This window comes from Bubalus kerabau, chromosome 11 (genome assembly GCF_029407905.1).
Source record: "Bubalus kerabau isolate K-KA32 ecotype Philippines breed swamp buffalo chromosome 11, PCC_UOA_SB_1v2, whole genome shotgun sequence".
NCBI lineage: Eukaryota > Metazoa > Chordata > Mammalia > Artiodactyla > Bovidae > Bubalus > Bubalus kerabau.
The window spans coordinates 109,650,529-109,666,806 of NC_073634.1; the positions used below are offsets into that span (position 1 = coordinate 109,650,529).

General features: G+C 39.2%; 1 protein-coding gene across 2 annotated transcripts in view; it reads left to right on the top strand.

Moving 5' to 3' along the window:
• The window catches only part of CACNA1B (calcium voltage-gated channel subunit alpha1 B), a 210,061-nt gene that overhangs the window by 124,401 nt on the left and 69,382 nt on the right, over positions 1–16,278 (top strand). The gene's annotated exons all lie outside the window — the stretch shown is intronic.

The following is a 16,278-nucleotide window of genomic DNA, read 5'->3' on the forward strand; positions in this document are numbered from 1 at the left end:
GCCCAGAGTCTCGTCGGGAAGACAGACCGCAACATGGTTACAGCTCTTCACAGTCATACCAGCGCTGCCAGGAACTATGGCCGCAGACCAGACTGAGGTTGGGGGTTAGTAGGGGAGAGGACGAGGGTCTCAGGGTGGTGGCCTTCCATGCTGCCTGGTCCCTGCTCTGCGGTTCCTCCCAGGCCTTTGCTTGAGGTCCTGAAGGAACGGTGGTTCCACAACTGACCATGTTCAGGCACTGAGGGCGCAGGATAATAAAAATGTCAACCTCCTGGTTTCAAAGACTAGCCCCTCACACTATGCGCAAGGGCACCGGTGTTTCGTGGGCACCAAGGATAGAGAAAGCATTCCCAGGGGCAGAGCTGACGTGAATTCCAGATGGAGATATAGTCTCAGGCAGACCCAGATGCTGCCACCCGCCTGCGTGTGTGCAGACCTGTCCACACACAGATGCGAGCACACACATGCTCTCACCTGCGGTGCTCTCGCCTGGGCGATGGACCCGTGCCCTGTGCCGGGTGTGCCGGTGCTCTCGCCTGGGCGATGGACCCGTGCCCTGTGCCGGGTGTGCCGGTGCTCTCGCCTGGGCGATGGACCCGTGCCCTGTGCCAGGTGTGCCAGTGCAGTGGGAGCTCTGGCTGCTGAGCCTTCCCTTCCTCACTGCTTCCTTGGAAGGAAGCTTTCCCTGGTCCCTTGTGCTGTTTCACCTCCCACGGTGGTAGTGTGTGTGTTTTCCCAGACTCCCAAAATGAGCCCCTGGGTATGATTCTTTCTGGATCAGCTTGAGGGTCCCACCTGGCTTTTGTCCACAGAAACCTAGGTGTGGCCCCTCCTCCCTGACCCCGGCAGCCGCTGATCCTTTTACTGTGTCTGTCATTTGCCTTTTCCAGAATGTCATACAGTTGGATTTGCATAGTATGCAGCCTCTTCAAATTGGCTCCTGTCACTTACCCATGTTCATTTAAGGTTCCTCTGTGTCTTTTCATGACTTGATAGCTCATTTCTTTTTTGTGCTGAATAATATTTGGTTGTTGGGGTGGACCACAGTTTATTTATCCATCCATCTGTTGAAGGACACCTTGGTTGTTTGGAAAATTTTGGCAATTATGAATAAAGCATTCATGTTCATGAATAAGCATTCATGTTCAGGTTTTTGTGTGGGCATACATTTCCAGCTCATTCGGGTAAATATCTAAGAGTGTGATTTTTGGACTATATGGTGAAACTGCATTTATCTTTTTTAAGAACCTGATCTAACAAATTGGCTGTATCACTTTACATTCCCACCAGCAATAAATGAGAATTCCTAGTGCTTCACATGCCTCTCCAACAGTTGGTACTGCCTATGTTTTGAATTTTCTCCATTCTAGTAAGTGTGTAATGATATCTCATTTATTAGCTTATAATTCCTTAATAACATATGATGTTGAGCTTCTTTTAATATGCTGATTTAATATCTGTATATCTTCTTTGGTTAGGTGCCTATTAATATCTTTTGCCCACTTTTAAATATTTTATTTGAAAAAAATTATAGAGACTTAATTTTTTAAAGAGCAGTTTAAGTTTCAGAACAAAATTGGGAGGAAGGTACCAAGATTTCCATATACTCTCTGCCCCACACATGCAGTAGCCTCCCTATTACTCATCAGAATGGTGCTTTTTTTTTTAACCAAAGATGAACCTACATGGGCACATCATAATCACTCAAAGTCTATAGGTTACGTTAGGCTCACTCTTGGTATGGTACATTCTGTGGGTTTGGACAAATGTATAATAAGATATATCCATCACTGTATGGCCACACGTACAGAATATTTTCAGTACCCTGAAAACTCTCTGTGCTCTGCCTGTCCGTCCGTGACTCCCACCACTGACCTTTCCATGGTCCGCATTGTTTTGCCTTTTCCAGAATGCCATGTAATTGGAATCATACAGTATGTAGCCTCTTCAGATTGACCTCTTTCACTTACCAACATGCAATTTAAGGTTTCTCTATGTTTTTTCATGGCTTGATAGCTCATTTTTTTTTCAGTGCTGAAGAACATTCCATTATGTTATTATCCAGGGCTTCCCTGGTGGCTCAGCTGGTGAAGAATCTGCCTGCAATGCGGGAGACCTGGGTTCAACCCTGGGTTGGGAAGATCCCCTGGAGAAGGGAACGGCTTCCCACTCCAGTATTCTGGCCTGGAGAATCCCATGGACTGTATAGCCCACGGGGTCGCAAAGAGTCAGACATGACTGAGTGACTTTCACTTCATTTCAACATTCCATTATCTGGATGCACCTTAGTTTATCCATTCAACTACTTGAGAACATCTTGGCTGCCTCCAAATTTTGGCAATATGAATAAAGCTGCTATAAACATTTGTGTGCACATTTTTGTGTGGACATAAATTTTCAGCTCCTTTGGGTAAGTACTAAAGAGAACGATGGTTGGTTCATATGGCAAGAAAATATTTAGTTTTGAAGAAACCACAAAACTGGCTGTACCATTTTGCATTCCCACCAACAGTGAATGAGAATTTCTGTTGCTCCACATTTTGACAGCATTTGGTATTGCTAGTGTTCCAGAAGTTGGCCATTCTAATTGGTGTGCAGTGGTATCAGATTGTGTTGATTTTCATTTCCTTGATATCATTTGCTGTGGGACATCTTCATGTGCTTATCTACCCTCTGTATATCTTCTTTTGTGAGATGTCTGTTAAGGTCTTTTGCCCATATTTTATTCAAGTAGTTATTTTTATTGTTGAGTTTTAGTTGTGTATTTTGAATAACAGTCTTTTATCTGATGTGTCTTTTGCAAACATTTTCTCTCAATTTGTTGCTTGTCTTCTCATTCTGTTAGTGTCTTTTATAGAGCAGAAGTTGTTAATTATCTCCTAGGAATGTTATTCGGAGAAGGCAGTGGCACCCCACTCCAGTACTCTTGCCTGGCAAATCCCATGGATGGAGCAACCTGGTAGGCTGCAGTCCATGGGGTCTTGAAGAGTCGGACACGACTGAGCGACTTCACTTTCACTTTTCACTTTCATGCATTAGAGAAGAAAATGGCAACCCACTCCAGTGTTCTTGCCTGGAGAATCCCAGGGACGGGGGAACCTGGTGGGCTGCTGTCTATGGGGTCGCACAGAGTTGGACACGACTGAAGCAACTTAGCAGCAGCAGCAGCAGGAATGTTTGTTATTGGAAAATATCCTGATGCTAGGAAAGACTGAGGGCAAGAGGACAAAGGGGCAACAGAGGATGAGATGATTGGATGGCATCACTGACTCCAGGAGATAGTGAAGTCTGCAGTCCATGGGAAGCCTGTCCTTCACTATCTCCTGGAGTTTGCTGAAACTCATGTCTACTGAGTCAGTGATGCCATCCAATCATCTCATCCTCTGTTGTCCCCTTCTCCTCTTGCCCTCAATCTTTCCCTGGTAGCTCAACTGGTAAAGAATCTGCCTGCAATGTAGGAGACCCAGTTTGATTCTTGGGTCGGGAAGATCACCTGGAGAAGGGATGAGCTACCCACTCTAGTATTCTTGGGCTTCCCTTGGTGGCTCAGACGGTAAAGAATCCGCCTGCAATGTGGGAGACCAGGGTTTGATCCCTGGGTTGGGAAGATCCCCTGGAGAAGGGAATGGCAACCCTTTCAGTAATCTTGCCTGGAGAATCCCCATGGACAGAGGAACCTGGTGGGCTACAGTCCATGGATTGCAAAGAGCTGGACATGACTGAGCGACTAAGCACAGGAAGTCTGGCATGCTGCAGTTCATGGGGTTGCAGAGTCAGACAGGATTTAGCGACTGGACAGCAACAGGAGTGTTATAATTTTGCATTTCGTGTTTAGGCCTGTGAGCCATTTGGGGTTAATTTTTGTGAGGGGTGGAAAAATCTCTCTAGATTCTCTTTTTTTATCTTGCGTGTGGATGTCCAGTTGTTCCAGCACCATTTATTGAAGAGACTTTGTTCCATTGTATTGACTGTAATTTGTGGGAGTCTATTTCTGGACTCTCTTTTCTATTCTGTTGATCTGTTTGCTCATTCTTTCATGAGGACCACACTGTTTTGATTACCATAGCTGTGTAGTAAGTCTCGGGCTTCCCTAGTGGCTCAGATGGTAAAGCGTCTGTCTGCAATGCAGGAGACCCGGGTTTGATCCCTGGGTTGGGAAGATCCCCTGGAGAAGGAAATGGCAGCCCACTCCAGAAGTTGGGTAATGCTGATCCTCTAACTTCAGTCTTCTTTGAAATTAAACTGTTGGCTATTCTGAGTCTTTTACATCACCTTATAAAACTCTAGAATCACTTTGCTGATATCCATGAAACAACTTGTTGGGATTTTTATTGAGATTGCCTTGAATCTATAGATCAAGTTGGAAAGAACTGGCAACTTGACAATGTTGGATCCTTCCATCCATGAACAAGTAATGCCTCTCCATTTATTTAGCTCTTTTATTTAATTCATTGGAGTTTATAGTTTTCCTTATAGGGGAAAACTTGTACATATTTTGTTGGATTTATACTTAAGGATTTCATTTGAGGGGATGTTAATGTGCATAGTGTTGTGTTTGTAATTTTAAATTTCACTTGTTCATTGTTGGTATATAGGAAAACAATTGACTTTTGTATGTTAACCTTGTATCCTGAAACCTTGCAGGAATTTTTTTTTTGATTCTTTCAGATTTTCTAAATAGATGATCAAGTCATCTGCTAACAAATACAGGTGTTTTTTTTTTTTTCTTTTTTTTTTTTAGTCTTACTTACCAATCTGTAAACTTTTTATTTTTCTCTCTCTTTTTTTTCCCCCTTGTTGCTTTAGTGAGGACTTCCAGTATGGTGTTCAAAAGGATTGGTGAGAGGGGGACATCTTTTCCTTGTATGTGATCTTTTTAAGACAGCTTTGAGTTTCTCACCATTAAGTATGATGCTAGCTATAGGGTTTTTGGTACATGTTCTTTATAAAGTTGAGGAAATTCCCCCTATTCCAATTTACTGAGAGTTTTTATGATGAATAGGTATTGGATTTGTCAAATGCCTTTTTTTTTCTTTGTACCTGTTGATATGAGCAAATGATTTTTCTTTTTTAGTTTGTTGATATGATGGATTATATTAATTGATTTTTGATTCTTGGACCAGTCTCTCATATTGGGATTAATTCCACTTGGTTGTGGTATATAATTCTTTTTATACTTTTTTGGATTTGATTTGCCAATATTTTGTTTGAGAATTTTTAATCTATATTCATGAGAGATAGTGGTGTATAGTTTCCTTGTGATGTCTTGACTGGTTTTAGTATTAGGGTAAAATGCTGGCCTCCTAGAATTTGTTCAAATTTGCTTCTATCTTCTGAAAGAGATTGTAGGGAATGGCTATGATTTCTTTCTTAGGTATTTTGTAGAATTCACCAGTGAACCTATCTGGGCCTGGTGCTTTGTGTTTTAGAAGGTAATTATTGATTCGATCTTTCACTTTAATAGCTATAAGCGTATTTAAATTATCTATTTTTTCTTCTGTGAGTTTTGGCAGATTGTATCCTTCCAAGGAATTGGCTCATTTCACAGTTTATCAAATTTGTGGGCATAGAGTTGTTCAGAGTATTAATTTATTATCCTTTTAATGTCCATGGGATCAGTAGTGATGTGTCCTCTTATTTCCGATGTTAGAAATTTTTGTTTTCCCTCTTTTATCTTAGCCTGGTTAAAGGCTTATCAGTGTTATTAATCCTTTCAAGGAACCAGCTTTTGGTTTCATTAATATTCTCTGCTGCTTGCAATTTCATTGATTTCTGCTCTAATTCTCATTATTTCTTGTCTTCTGCTTCCTCTGGACTGAAATGCCTCTTCTCTTTCTCGTTTCCTAAGGTGGAAGCTAAATGATTGATTTTGGACTTTTATTTATTTTCTAATGTATGCGCTCAGTGCTATAAATTCCTTCTATCCAACAAACTTTGTTAAAATTGTGTTTTCATTTTCATTTAGTTATAAATATCTTACAGTTTCCCTTGGAATTTCTTCTTTGACTCATATGTTATCTAGAAGTATGCTATTTAATTTTTGTGTACTTTGAGAATTATCTTTCTGTTATCAATTTCTAGTTTACTTCATTGTGGTCTGAAAACAGACTTTTTGCCCACTTTTTAATTAGGTTGTTTTCTAATTGTTGACTTTTTAGAGTTCTTTGTATAATTTTAATATAAGACTTTTATCAGATATGTGATTTGCAAATATTTTTTCCCAGTTTGTGGCTTTTCATTTTCTTAATGTTTGGTGTTTTTGATTGTCACTCATGGGAGGGTTAACTTGGTCCCTGTTATTACTTCTGCTAGAAGCAGAATGTTAGGCTATTGACTTCTATATGTTAATTTTGTGTCTGACTACTTTCCTGAATCCTCAAATCGTTCATTAGTTTTAGCACTGATTGTCTTTTTTTCCCCCAAGTATATCATATAAAACTTTGCAATACAGTTCTAACTATTCCTTTCTAAATCTTAGGTTTTCCTTCCTTCTTTTTTCTTTCTTTTTTGCTGCCTGGTTGCACCAGCTAATATACTAACATTGGAGTTAGTGGGTCCCCTTACCTTGTTTCTGCCTACCTAAGTAAGATTATAGTTTTGGGCTTGAGAGGTGTGTGTGTGTGTGTATGTGTATAAAGTCATGTTATCAGATCAGATCAGATCAGTCGCTCAGTCATGTCCGACTTTTTGCGAACCCATGAATCGCAGCACACCAGGCTTCCCTATCCATCACCAGCTCTCGGAGTTCACTGAGACTCACGTCCAACGAGTCAGTGATGCCATGCAGCCATCTCATCTTCTGTCGTCCCCTTCTCCTCTTGCCCCCAATCCCTCCCAGCATCAGAGTCTTTTCCAATGAGTCAACTCTTCTCATGACGTGGCTAAAGTACTGGAGTTTCAGCTTTAGCATCATTCCTTCCAAAGAAATCCCAGGGCTGATCTCCCTCAGAATGGACTGGTTGGATCTCCTTGCAGTCCAAGGGACTCTCAAGAGTCTTCTCCAACACCACAGTTCAAAAGCATCAATTCTTCAGCGCTCAGCCTTCTTCACAGTCCAACTCTCACATCCATACATGACCACAGGAAAAACCATAGCCTTGACTAGACGAACCTTTTTTGGCAAAGTAATGTCTCTGCTTTTGAATATGCTATCTAGGTTGGTCATAACTTTCCTTCCAAGGAGTAAGCGTCTTTTAATTTCATGGCTGCAGTCACCATCTGTAGTGATTTTGGAGCCCAGAAAAATAAAGTCTGACGCTGTTTCCACTGTTTCCCTATCTGTTTCCCATGAAGTGATGGGACCAGATGGCATGATCTTAGTTTTCTGAATGTTGAGCTTTAAGCCAACTTTTTCACTCTCCACTTTCACTTTCATCAAGAGGCTTTTGAGTTCCTCTTCACTTTCTGCCATAAGGGTGGTATCATCTGCATATCTGAGGTTATTGATATTTCTCCTGGCAATCTTGATTCCAGCTTGTGTTTCTTCCAGTCCAGCGTTTCTCATGATGTACTCTGCATATAAGTTAAATAAACAGGGTGACAATATACAGCCTTGATGAACTCCTTTTCCTATTTGGAACCAGTCTGTTGTTCCATGTCCAGTTCTAACTGTTGCTTCCTGACCTGCATACAGATTTCTCAAGAGGCAGATCAGGTGGTCTGGTATTCCCATCTCTTCCAGAATTTTCCACAGTTTATTGTAATCCACATAGTCAAAGGCTTTGGCATAGTCAATAAAGCAGAAATAGATGTTTTTCTGGAATTCTCTTGCTTTCCATGATCCAGCGGATGTTGACAATTTGATCTCTGGTTCCTCTGCCTTTTCTAAATCCAGCTTGAACATCAGGAAGTTCACGGTTCACGTATTGCTGAAGCCTGGCTTGGAGAATTTTGAGCATTACTTGACTAGCGTGTGAGATGAGTGCAGTTGTGTGGTAGTTTGAGCATTCTTTGGCATTGCCTTTCTTTGGGATTGGAATGAAAACCGACCTTTTCCAGTCCTGTGGCCACTGCTGAGTTTTCCAAATTTGCTGGCATATTGAGTGCAGCACTTTCACAGCATCATCTTTCAGGATTTGGAATAGCTCAACTGGAATTCCATCACCTCCACTAGCTTTGTTCGTAGTGATGCTTTCTAAGGCCCATTTGACTTCACATTCCTGGATATCTGGCTCTAGGTCATGTTATAGACTTCATTAATTTCTATTTCAGTAAGTATTCTTTTATCTGAAATACATGTTGAATTTTGTTGAAGGCCTTTTCAGCATCCATAGAGATCATATATTTTCTGCTTACATATGGAGATTTATAGTAAAAAGCTTTCTTTTGCAATCTTACAAAAAACTACATTAGGTTATCATAATTATTTTTTATGTGATGTTAGGCTTTGTTTGATTATGCTGCATGGAAGATTTTTGGATTGGTATTGAGATGTGTAATTTCCCTACATTATGTTCAAGTGTCGTAAGGTTTTAGTATTAATGCCATATAGTTATTTCTTGCTTAACCTCACTAATCCATTCCTAAAAATCAAATGTTGTATTGGGAGTCCAATTTCCCATTATTTTAAGTGGGAAAAATTTAATGTACTATAAAAACTGTAACGTATTATAATTGGTTGTACTCAAATCCCCAACCAATTTCTTAAAATAGAACTCAAGCACAGTTAATCACTGAAAAGTAAAAACTATCATATTAGTACATGAAACACTTAATACATTGTTTCCTGATGATGACGGTTGAAATGGCTGTTCACAAGCAGTAGCCCTGGACACGTCCTTCAGCGAAGCTCACACTTTTCCCAAACATCCACACATGATTCTGATAGCTGACCAACTGGCTTTGGAATCATGCCTGAAGGTTTCCCCACATTAAAAGAAAGTGTTCTGCATTCTGGGGATTTATACATTTTTCCTACATAAACATCAGTCAAGAAAACCTCAGCAACACTGTAATGAGAGATACATATATTCTCCTGAAGTGTGAGTATTATATTGGGTTGCCCAGAAAGTTTATTTGAGTTTTTCCATTGATTTTACTTTTTGGCCAACCCAGTAATAGACAGAAGTGCCTGGCAGCCTACAGTCCATGGGGCCACGAAAGAGCTGGACACGACTTACGACTGCAACCCAGTAATAGACAGAAATGCCTGGCAGCCCGCAGTCCATGGGGCCACGAAAGAGCCGGACACGACTTACGACTGCAACCCAGTAATAGACAGAAGTGCCTGGCAGCCTGCAGTCCATGGGGCCACGAAAGAGTCGGGGACAACTTACGACTGCAACCCAGTAATAGACAGAAGTGCCTGGCAGCCTGCAGTCCATGGGGCCACAAAAGAGTCGGGGACAACTTACGACTGCAACCCAGTAATAGACAGAAGTGCCTGGCAGCCTGCAGTCCATGGGGCCACAAAAGAGTCGGGGACAACTTACGACTGCAACCCAGTAATAGACAGAAGTGCCTGGCAGCCTGCAGTCCATGGGCCACGAAAGAGCCGGACACGACCGGCGACTGCGCCACAGCAGCAATAAGACGGGGTGATCTGCAGAGAAATGCTGCTGAGGAGGCGCTCTGTGGGTACACCTGTTACTGATCCGGAAAAACAGTTAGAATGTTTGATTCCATTTCGTTTCTGGGACAGTTTAAGTAGCATTAGGATTACTTGGTCTTTAAAGATTTAGTATAATTCCTTTGTGAAGTCATCTGGGTTTGGTTTTTGTTGTTGGACAGTCCTTTGATAATTTAATAGATTAAATTATTTAATAGATTTAATAAATTTAAATCAAATCAAATTAAATTATTTAAATATTAAATATTTAAATTAAATTAATTTATTTAAATTAAGTTTAAATAAAACAAATTATTAAATTTAAATAATTTAAATTAGATTTAAATTATTAAATTAGATTAAATTATTTAATAGATTTAATAGATTAAATAAATACAAATTTAAATTAAATTAAATTAAATTAATATAAATAAATTTAATAGATTAAATTATCTGCCTCTGAATAGATATTGGTCTATTTAAACTTTTTTTTTATCTCCTAAGATCAATTTGGTAAATTATAATTTCCTTAGAAATGATCCTTTTATTTTAGGTTTTCCAATGTATTTACATGGATACAAAGAAGTAGCTTAAGTTTTTAAAACAGTTTCCTCTGGTACAGTGTTTTTTTTCCCCCTTCTCATTTTTTATCCTGTATATTTTGTATTTTCTCCTTTTTCTTGATTAAAATAGTTAGTAGTTTATAAATTTTGTGGATTTTTATAAACAGAACCAGCATCTTTATTAGTTCTATTAATATTATGTTTTTTATCATTTTTTTTCTAATTTTATTCTCATTATTTCCTCCTACTGCCATTTTGTTTTACTTTGTCATTCTTTTCTACCTTCTTCAGTGGGAGGCTTAGTGTATTTTAGTCTTTAGTTTTTATTATATGGTTATTTAGGGTTGTGAATTTTCCTCTGATTACTAATTTAATTGTGTTGTATAGATTCTGATGTTTGGTATTTTCCTTTTCACCAGATTTTAAAAGAATTATGCAATTTTAGTTTGTATTTCCCCTTAGTGTTCCTTCAGTTCAGTTCAGTCACTCAGTTGTGTCCAACTCTTTGCAACCCCATTGCAGCACACCAGGCCTCCCCGTCCATCACAAACTCCCGGAGTTCACTCAAACTCATGTCCACCGAGTAGGTGATGTCATCCAACCGTCTCATCCTCTGTCATCCCCTTCTCCTCCTGCCTTCAGTCTTTCCCAGCATCAAGCTCTTTTCTAGTGAGTCAGTTCTTCACATCAGGTGACCAAAGTATTGGAGTTTCAGCTTCAGCATCAGTCCTTCCGATGAACATTCAGGACTGATTTCCTTTAGGATGGACTGAATATTTACTATAAGGAATCAGGTACCCTGCAAATGAACAGTTTTGTTTTTTGCTTTCTGATATATATGCCTTTTGTTTCCCCTCTTCCCTCATGCCGCTGAAAGTCACCTCCAATGCTTGTTCCCATCTTGTGGGAGGAGGGAGCACTCAGCCTTTCACCACTAAGTATAATATTCATTGTAAGTCTTTTGTTTTTAAGATGTTTTTTCAAGTTGAGGAAATTCCCCTTTATCTCTTTTTTCCCCTAAGTTTTTATGTTAAAGTGTTGAATTTTATCAAAGTCTCTGCCTCAGTTGATGTGATCATGTGGTTTTTTCTCCTGTAATATGGTAGTCTGCATTGATTGATTTTCAAGTATTGACCTGCCTTGCATCCTGGGATAAACTTGTGTATAATTACTTTATATATTGCTGATTTCTGTTTGATAGTATTTTGTTAGAGAGTTTGGCTTTTGTATTCATGAGAGATATTACTCTATAGTTTTCTTTTTTGTACCCTTTCTGATTTTGGTATCAGAATAATGCTGATTCTTAAAATGAATTGGACAGTATTTTTTATTATTTTTTTGGAGGAGAGTGTGTAGAATTGGTGTTAATTCTTTAAACGTTGGGAGACATTTGCTGATGAAACATTTCTCTATTAGAATTTAAAAACTACCCTTAATAGGGCTCTGTTATCTAGTCATATTGGGTGAGTGGCATTAGTTTGTGCTTTTGAAGGAATTGCCCATTTTGTTGAAGCTGTGAATTTTATGTATGTACAGTTGTTTGTGTTACCCAAGTGTTGGTCACTCAGTCATGTCTGACTCTTTGTGACCCCATGGACTGTAGCCCAACGGGCTCCTCTGTCCATGGGATTTTCCAGGCTAGAACACTGGAGTGGGTGCTGTTTCCTTCTCCAGTAGTTGTTTGTAGTGTTCCCTTATCTTTTGATGTCATTGAAAGGTTGTTGTTGAATCACGCAAAGACGCCAGGATTCTTGGCCCCCGGAGGAGAAGAATTCAATCTGGGGCCAGAGACGAGGCTTGATCACTCAGAGCTTTTGTGTAATAAAGTTTTATTAAAGTATCAAGGAGATAGAGAAAGCTTCTGACATAGGCATCAGAAGGGGGCAGAAAGAGTACCCCCCTGCTAGTCTTCAGCTGGATGTTATATAGTCACTAGCAGTCTGTTAATTAAAGAAAGCAATGTCTTAAAACTCAGAATGGCACCAGGCCCCTCACCCATAAGATGCATTTTGGGATAATCTTGGCACCAAATGGTTCATCGTGGGCCATAAAATGATTAACTTGAATCTTGAAGAAGGGCAGATCACCATACAAATAGTTTCCTTTACATAGATTAGGGGAACAATATCTGAGTATAACATACTGGTTTGTCAAGTAGGTTCTGATCCAAGAGGTGGAACCAACTTGAAGACAGAGTTTGGGGTAAATGCATAATACATTAGCATAGCTTAAGACAGACATTTCCATAAGAAAAAGGCATTGGTTATCTCTAGGTTTGAGAATCGGAGAAGGCAATGGCACCCCACTCCAGTACTCTTGCCTGGAAAATCCCATGGATGGAGGGGCCTGGTAGGCTGCAGTCCATGGGATCACTAAGTTGGACACGACTGAGCGACTTCACTTTCACTTTCCACTTTCATGCACTGGAGAAGGAAATGGCAGCCCACTCCAGTGTTCTTGCCTGGAGAATCCCAGGGACGGGGGAACCTGTTGGGCTGCCGTCTATGGGGTTGCACAGGGTCGGACACGACTGAAGTGACTTAGCAGCAGCAGCAGCAGGTTTGAGAATAGTTAACTTCAGGTGAAACCAGATGTCATTATGGCAACACAGTATTTTAAAAGAAACCTCTTTTTAAATTTGTATAGAGAAGGAAAAAATATTGCTAGTTTGTTTTCTCCTGCCGCTTAAGAGAAATAAAAATGTCTGACACTTGCAGGCTATTTCCTCAGTTTGGAGACCCCTGGCCTTCCTGCCTGTTACCCTCTCATCATCACGATCTGTAGTGAGGGCTGTTGTCTCATTCTTGACATTGGCACTTTGTGTCTTGTCTCTTTTTTGTTAGTCCTACTAAAAATTTTTTTTATTTTATTGATCTTTTCAAAGAAATGGATTCTTTTTTAAAAATATCCTTGTTTATATGGGTGCACTGGATCTTAGTTGTGGTGCTTGGCATCTAATTCCATGCCCAGGGATCAAACTTGGGCCCCTGCATTTGGACTTGGCATCTTAGCCACTAGACCACCAGGGAAGTCCCAAGAATGGATTCTTATTTCATTCTCTGTGGTTTTTCTTTTCCCAATTGCATTCAGTTTCTTTCCCTATTATTTTATTCATTCTTTGTGCTTTGGGTTTATTTTGTTCTTTACTAGTATCCTGAGGCAGGAACTTAGATTAAGTATTTCCTCTTTTCTAATGTAAACGTTTAGCGTTGTACATTTTCGTCTTAGTATTGCTTTAGCTGTGTCTCACAGATTTTGATACGTCATCTTTACATTTTCGTTCAGTTTGGTTTTAAAAATTTCCAGATCAAATAACTATTTCTCCGTTTAGTTTTGTCAGTTTTTGCTTCACGTATTTTCCAGCTCTGTTGTTCAGTACATACACATTTAGAATTTTGTCTTCTTGAAAAACTTGACCCTTTTATCATTGTGTAATATGTCTCTCTGTACTGATAAATTTCTTTACTTTGATATCTACTTTATCTGATATAAATATACCCACTCTTGTTTTTTAATTTAATATTTCCATATAAGATATATATCTTTTTCATCTTTTTACTTTTAACCTAGCTATATATTTATATTTTAAGTTAGTTTCTTGTAGACAGCATATTGTTGGGTCGTATTTTTCATCCACTCTGTCCGTTCTTTGTTTGGGGGAGGCATATTCAGACAGTTTATGTTTAATATAATTATATATATTATCGCTTACATGTACTGTTGCATACTGTTTATTTTTTCTATTTTTTATTTCTCTGGTTTCTTTCTCCTGCATTCATGTGAGTTACTTGTGTATATTTTAGAATTCCATTTTGATTCATCTATAGTGTTTTTGAGTGTGTCTCTTTGTATTGGTTTTTTGATGGTTCCTCTAAGTATTACATATGTATGCTGCTGCTGCTAAGTCGCTTCAGTCGTGTCCGACTCTGTGCGACCCCATGGACTGCAGCCCACCAGGCTCCTCCGTCCATGGGATTTTCCAGGCAAGAGTACTGGAGTGGGGTGCCATTGCCTTCTCCAATTACGTATGTCTCCATACACTAGGGTTGTCCTTCTATCAGTCGGAATGAAGTATAGACATTTTGCCTCTCTTTTTCCTCCCCATGTATAATTACACATGTATTTAAGTACATCAATGTATGTTATAATTTTTGCTTCACTGTCAAATGTAATTTAGAGAACTCAAGAGGAAAAGGAAAGTGTGCTGTATTTTTTCTCTTTCTATTGTTCTTTATTTCTTCCTTCCCGATATTCCAATATTTCCTCTTCCATAGCTTACTTTCTGTTTGGAGGACCTTCCTTGGCCATTCTTTTAGGGTAGTTCTACAGGTGAAAATTCTCTTAGTTTTCCTTCATCTGAGAATGTCTTGATTTTCCTTTCATTCCTGAAGGATATTTTCACTGGGTATAGAATTCTGGGTTGACAGTTCTTTTTTTTTCAGCACTTGAAAAAACGTGTGCCTCATCCTTCTGACCTCCATGGTTTCTGATGAGAAATCCACTGTCATTCGAATTGTTTTCTTCCTATAGGTAAGATGTTGTTTCTCTCTCGCTGCTTTCAAGATTTTTTTTCTTTATATTTCAGAAGTTTGATTATGATGTATTTTGGCATGAATTTCTTTAGGTTTATCCTGTTTGGGATTCACTCAGCTTCTTAAATTTGTAGATTTTTGTCTTTTTGCCAGTTTTGGAAATTTTTCATCCATATGTCTTTGAATACGTCTTCAGCTCTGCCCTCCTTCTCTTTTCTTTCCAGGACTCTGTTGACATGAATGGTAGATCTTTTGTTACAGTCCCGAAGGTCCCTGGGACTGCTTACTTTTTTCAGTCTGGTTTCTCTCTGTTGTTCAGACTGAGTAACTTTTATTGTCTGTCCTCCAGTTCCCTAGTTCTTTCGTTTGTGCCCTCCATTCTGCTGTTGAGCCCATCTGTTAAGTTTCTACTTTCAGTTACTGAATTTTTCACTTCCGAAATTTGTGTTTGGTTCTGTATATCTTCTGTTTCTTTCCTCAGGTTTTTCCCTCACTTGTTTCGAGTGTGTTTTTACATCTGTCGAAGCATTTTTATGATGGATGCTTTAACATCTGTGTTATCTTGGTGTTTATTGATTATCTTTTCTCATTCAAATTGAGATTTTCCTGGTATGACAAGTGATTTTTTGATTGAAACCTAGACAAATCTTCTAGGTTTGCCTTATATATGATGTCCAGGGTTTTTAGTTGTCCTCAGAGGATGAATGAAAGAAGGTACTTCTATTCCATCTTTCTGAAAGCTGAGGTCTTTGAGTTAATTTTTACATATGGCATGAGGTAAGAAAGGGTTGCAGTTCTTACTATCCCCCCCTGTACCACCACTGATGTCCGCTTGTTCTCCTACCATTTGTTGGAAAGGCAGCCCTTTTCAATAGAATTACTTTGGTACTTTTGTCAAAAATCAGTTGACAGATATTATTTCATTTCAGGAAAAATTTCTGGGATTACAGTTTTAAATGTTAGTTACATTATATTGTTTTATTTTTGCTTTTCATACATTCCAGTTATTTAAATGTTGACTCTCCTTTGCTTCTCTGCTGTATGAATTTCTCTTTTACCCATCTGAAAACTCACTCCTTATTTCATATGTTTTATCTTGGCTCATTTCACTCTGAAATTCCTTTTCCCTTGCTATAATTTCAGTCATGTGTATTTTCCCTTGGACTTACCTGTTGTCTCCTCATACTTTCTGAGATGATTTTGTTTTTTCTCTGTAACTTTATTTCTCAGATGATTTTGTCTCCTTTTTCAACTTCTCTCCTAAGTTTCCTTAGCTCTCATCTCATATCATCTAACTGTCCACACATTTTTATTTTCAGCTTTTGAATTTGATTTGTGGTATTTTTTTCTTATCAACAACTGCTTGTTTAGTTACGTTTAGTTCCCGTTGGAAGGCTTTTGTCTGCTGTGTGGTTGTTTTTTGTGGAGTATCTTTATTACCTGAAGGGTTTTCATCCTCGTTTTCTGTGTTCTTATGTAGAAGCTTTGTATGGATGTTGGGTTCATTTTTCTGATAATGAGGAAGTATGTTGGAGAAGGAAATGGCAACCCACTCCAGTGTTCTTGCCTGGAGAATCCCAGGGACGGCGGAGCCTGGTGGGCTGCTGTCTACGGGGTCGCACAGAGTCGGATGTTA